Below are 5,057 nucleotides of genomic sequence, written 5' to 3'. Positions count from 1 at the left end.
CCAATTGTTTCTTGGGTCCAGTAGGAGCTATGAGAGCCACCTGACCTTTGAAGGATTTCAACTTGTGCAACACCTTCAGGAGAGGGTTCACTGGAGGGAATAAATAACCTCCCTCCACTGGTTCCAATCTATACTCAGGGCGTCCGTAGCGTATGCTAGAGGGTCCATACTTTGGGCTACGTAACAAGGCAGCTTGTGGTTTGCCCCCCTGTAGCGAACATATCTACTGTCAGACCCGGTACTCTCCTACAAACCCTCTCGAAGGGTTCCTGGTCCAGTGACCATTCTGGCTCCAGGGGGACTGACCGGGACAATGCGTCTGCTACTACATTGTGGACTCCTGCCAGATGGGTAGCCGATAGATGCCAGGTGTTCTTGTCAGTAGAGAAAAAAGAAAAAATTTGCTATCACCCTGTGGTTCACATGACTTGACTTGGACCACCTCTGTTTATACCATGTATCACTACTGCACTGTCGAGAGCCAATCTGATATGAGTCTCCTCCGGAGGACGGAGCTTCTTTAAGGTCAGAAACACTGCCATAGCTTCCAGGATGTTGATGTGAAGCTTTTGGAACTGAGGTGACCAAGTTCCCTGAACCTTGTCGTGCTGTGAATAACCTCCCCAACCTGATAGTGATGCGACTGTATGCATCAGTAGGGACGGGGGAGGGAAACTGAAACTGTAACTCTTTGGCTATTGCCCATGGACGTAGACGTTCCTTGGGAATCAGAGGTCACCCGGCCGAACTTGTCACGACACTTGGCATTGGCCTTGAACGTCAAACTCGATTGATGTCCTTGAGCTTGGCTTTCAACAGAACGTCTGTGACTGACGCAAATTGGAGCGAGCCTAGGATCGTCTCCTGATTCCTTCTCGAAGCCCTTTTTGCATTTTAAGAATTGGCTTGTTACCTTGGCATCCCCTTCCCTGATGGAATGGAAAGGTTGTGTGAATCCAAGCCCCAATGGAAACCTAGCCACTGGAACTTGGATTCTGGGGCCAATCGGGACTTGGTCCTGTTGATCTTGAACCTATATATTCCAGGAAAGATATGACCCCGTCCATGGCCTTTCCTAAACTTGTCTTTGACCATCTCCCAGATTAGCCAGTCGTTTAGGTACGCCACTACCAATAAAACCTGAGACCTTAGCTCCTGCACCACTACCTCCGCCAGTTCCGTGAAAACCCTTGGGGCTATATTCAGCCCAAAGGGCATCACCTTGAAGGAATAAGCTTCTTTTACTAGTTTGAAGCCCAGGAATGGATGGGAGTGCTGAGCCGTCGGGACATGATAATAGGCGTCTTTAAGACCTATAGAGTGGTGACGAACCCCCCACGGGGAAGTAAGGCCCCTTACCTGAGAGATGGTCAGCCTTTAGAACTTGTCGCAAGGAATGTACAAGTTAAAACGGGACAAGTCTAAGATCACCCCTCCTTTGTTTGGTCGGTCCCCCTTTCTTGGGACACTGCAATAGCGACTTTGAAATTTTAAGTTCTTTGTCCTGGAGACTGCTCCCTTCTGGAGAAGGTCCCTGGGGTAATCCATCAACCCTTGGTTGGATGGCTGATAGATAGATACTATGTTTTCCGCCCAGCTGCTGAACTCCCAACGATGTTAAAAGAGATACAGCCTGCTCCTATTTGAGGAACTTCATTGAGATGATGAGGGTCGGGTTCCTTCCTGACCATACACCTCTAGCTCGCCCTTGGGCTCCGGTTCCTCCACTCTGACGAAAGGGGGAAACCTGTTGGCTAGCCGACGGCGAAAGGGAGACAAATTGAGGCTGTTGCCGAGGCTGAGTCTTAGAAGATGAAGGTTGGGGAACTTGCTGAATTAGTACAGCTTATAGCACAGGGTGCTGTTGCGGAACTTGGAAAGGTTGGTACCTCCTTTGACTTTTCCTAGTCCTAAAACTGGAGGAAGAAGACTCTTAATATCCTTTTGAAAGGGATGCCCCAACGCAATCTGATGCTTGATTAAAATGTGATGCCTCATTCTGAACCTCGTTTACTGCCGAAGCTGGAAGAGATCTGCACCCCAGATTGAGGAAGCCAGAAGCTGTTGGGTTCGTGCCTGATCGTAGCCTCGGATAGAACATGCTTCTTGCCATTTCTCTTAGTAACCGCAAAGCCGTACGAGGCACATTTGCATGCTTAAAAGTAACTACTCCGCAATGACCTTATACAGCGTTCATGAGCATACTCCAGACCGCGTCTCCGTCATCACTAGAGAGTTAAGAGACCTTGCAAGACGTGTCCTAGCATCAAATCCGGCTTGGATCAGTGCGTCTGACAGAGGCGATCACTAAACAAGTTGATTGCACAGTTTGGCTTAAGCTTGCCTGCCGAGAATGTAGCCAGCAAACTTCCCACAAAACTCTCTCTACCTTGGGGGTAGCAATGATGTGGAATCTGTCTCGCTAAGCTGGGGCTCTTCCCGAGTCACTGCCTGAAGGGTAAATCCTGCTACCTTTGATGTAAAAGGTAAGGAGTTCCCGTCATGTTGTTACCTTAGTATTTGAGCAGATCCACTTCAGGCTCCATATCTATATTGCTGAGCCTGATTGCTAGAAAGGATAACAGTCCCCTTGGAGACCTTGTCCTTTCTAATTGAAGCTGCCTCCATAAGCCTAACATAAGCTATAAATGGTGGCCATAACCTTTCGGGAAATAACTCGAAATCCTCGAGTCTATGTGTACCACAACCTTCTACAGTCAACATCCCGCTGACAAACGGAGCGAAGTTCACTACCCTCCAAAAATCACAGGGTGGAACGGAGGGAACGTGGACCCGTCAGGCATGCTCTGACCTTGCACCAAATTACTAGGAGGTGCCGGAACTGCCGACTCCTGTCTGAGACCTGCAATCAGGGAGTCCTGTGCACGTAAACGTTAAAAACACCCTTTCAAACCTTGCTGCGACTGAACTGACTAAGCTAGCAAGACTACTGGCCTGATTTAAAATATTCGTGTTGAACAGGTCTTTGCCGACTAAAGGGAACCTTCCAGCGCTCCCTACGGTACCTTATGAGGTATCCGACCTCTAGACGTTGCAGGGATGGGACTTGAGGGGCAATGGGAAGAGTTCTCTCCTTGAGGCCTTGGATCTCATCCTAGTTTAATATGTGTATGAACCTCTGGAACCTGCCAGGCCTTGGCTTTGTGTCTGATTGGCTTTTAAGCAAGGTTTTACCCGAAGGTTTTCTCTTTAATCTAGGAATCACAGAGAAGGAAATGCGACCTGGGAGGGGGCAAACCTCCTGTGAAACCCATGAAGGAAATTGGAAAGTGGGAGAGGAAGAATCAGAGTCACTCGAGTAAAGACCCCAAGCCCGGGACCAAAACTAGGCTAGCCTCATTAACACTGTTACCTGTAACCATATCTAGTGTAATGGGCAAATCCTCACTAGTTCAAGTGAGACTTCTTCCAAAACCAAGGTCTGGCAATTCTGCCTCTTGCTGTTCCATAACTGAATCTTGAATTTATTTGATAATTGGTGCTGCGACTTTTGGGTCAACGTATCCGGCAGCTTTCCGGCTGGGAGGCTGCCATATCTTGAGGTAGCATAAAAAGGCTTAGCTTCCCCTACGTTCTGTCCAAAACCTCCAACCCAGACCATGAGGGTGAGAGTGCAGCATGCTTAACAGACTGCTCTGTCTGTAATGCAAGGAATGTGTCAATTTCGAGTAAAATCTTTGAACATTATGCTTACATATGTTGATTAATTAATGTAATTTAATTTACAGAAAATTTTTAATTATTTATTTATTTATATAGTAATTTATTTGATTATTATTTAGTTATTTATTTTATTTTAATTGTTTATTTAGTTATCTATTTATTTTATTTATTATTATTATTATTATTATTGTTTTATTTATTTATTTATTTTTTTTATTTTATTTCATTTTTTTTTTTTTTTTAACACTAATCCAAGTAGTGTAATATAATTCCATCACAATATGTATAGAACAAGCAGTGCGGTAACTTATCGAACAGGTAACCTGTTGTACAAGTCGTAGCAGGCAAAGCCGTTTACGTGATGCCAGACTACGGAACCGTAAGCAATACTGCGCACGGGGCATGGTTCGGCAAACATCATGGTTGCACAGATCCTGTAGATCGGCAACCAGACACTGAGTGGCCTGTAAGTGCAATAATATATGAGAACAATTGCACAAACTTATAGGATTATTATGATAATAATGTCATATGCCGGAGCATGCCGAACTGAAATAATATATATATAAAAAATATATATGTATATATATATTCATATATTTACGTCCCGGGGACTATAATAATTAAAACCACCCGGAGCTGTATGACCCGGAGTGGGGGGTACACGAAGTAACCCGGGACGGCCACATGAACTCGCAAGTTCCGTGGCAAAAGAAAGGAAAAAAATATATATAAATAAAATATATATATATATATAAAATATATATAATTCATATATTACGTCCCGGGGACTATAATAATTAAAATCACCCGGAGCTGTATGACCCGGAGTGGGGGTCACGAAGTAACCCGGGACGGCCACATGAACTCGCAAGTTCCGTGGCAAAAAAGAAAAGAAAATAAAAATAAAAGGGAGAAATAAAATAACAAATATAATATCTCCGCCTACGGAAGAGAAACTTCCGTAAACATAGCCTCAACGACTACCGGAGAGGCCTGAATCTAAATCCGCCTTATGCGGAGAGGGAATGTTTTAGGCGGATGGATGTAAGCTCCGGAAGCTGAAAGAAGCAGAGCGCAACAACTCCACGGAAGACCGAGGCTGAATACGCAAAGCAATCAACAACTCCGGAGGCTGTCGGCTGAGAAGCGACACCCACCAACCTAAGGTCCTGGAGGACCCCTCTAACACACCCCCCCCCCCCCTCTGCTGATGGGAACGGCTGTCAGCGACAACCGAGGCGAGAGGAGCACCCAACTACTGGGGGCCCCACGTGAGGGGAGGGAAGGAGGGCTGATGGGGTGACGATCACGAGGGATCAGCGTATCCTCGCAAATAAAAGATTACGAGGAAAACGCAGGCATAGCCTATG

Source organism: Macrobrachium nipponense, chromosome 12 (assembly GCF_015104395.2).
Source record: "Macrobrachium nipponense isolate FS-2020 chromosome 12, ASM1510439v2, whole genome shotgun sequence".
In the NCBI taxonomy this organism is placed as follows: Eukaryota; Metazoa; Arthropoda; class Malacostraca; order Decapoda; family Palaemonidae; genus Macrobrachium; species Macrobrachium nipponense.
This window is presented reverse-complemented; position numbering follows the sequence as displayed.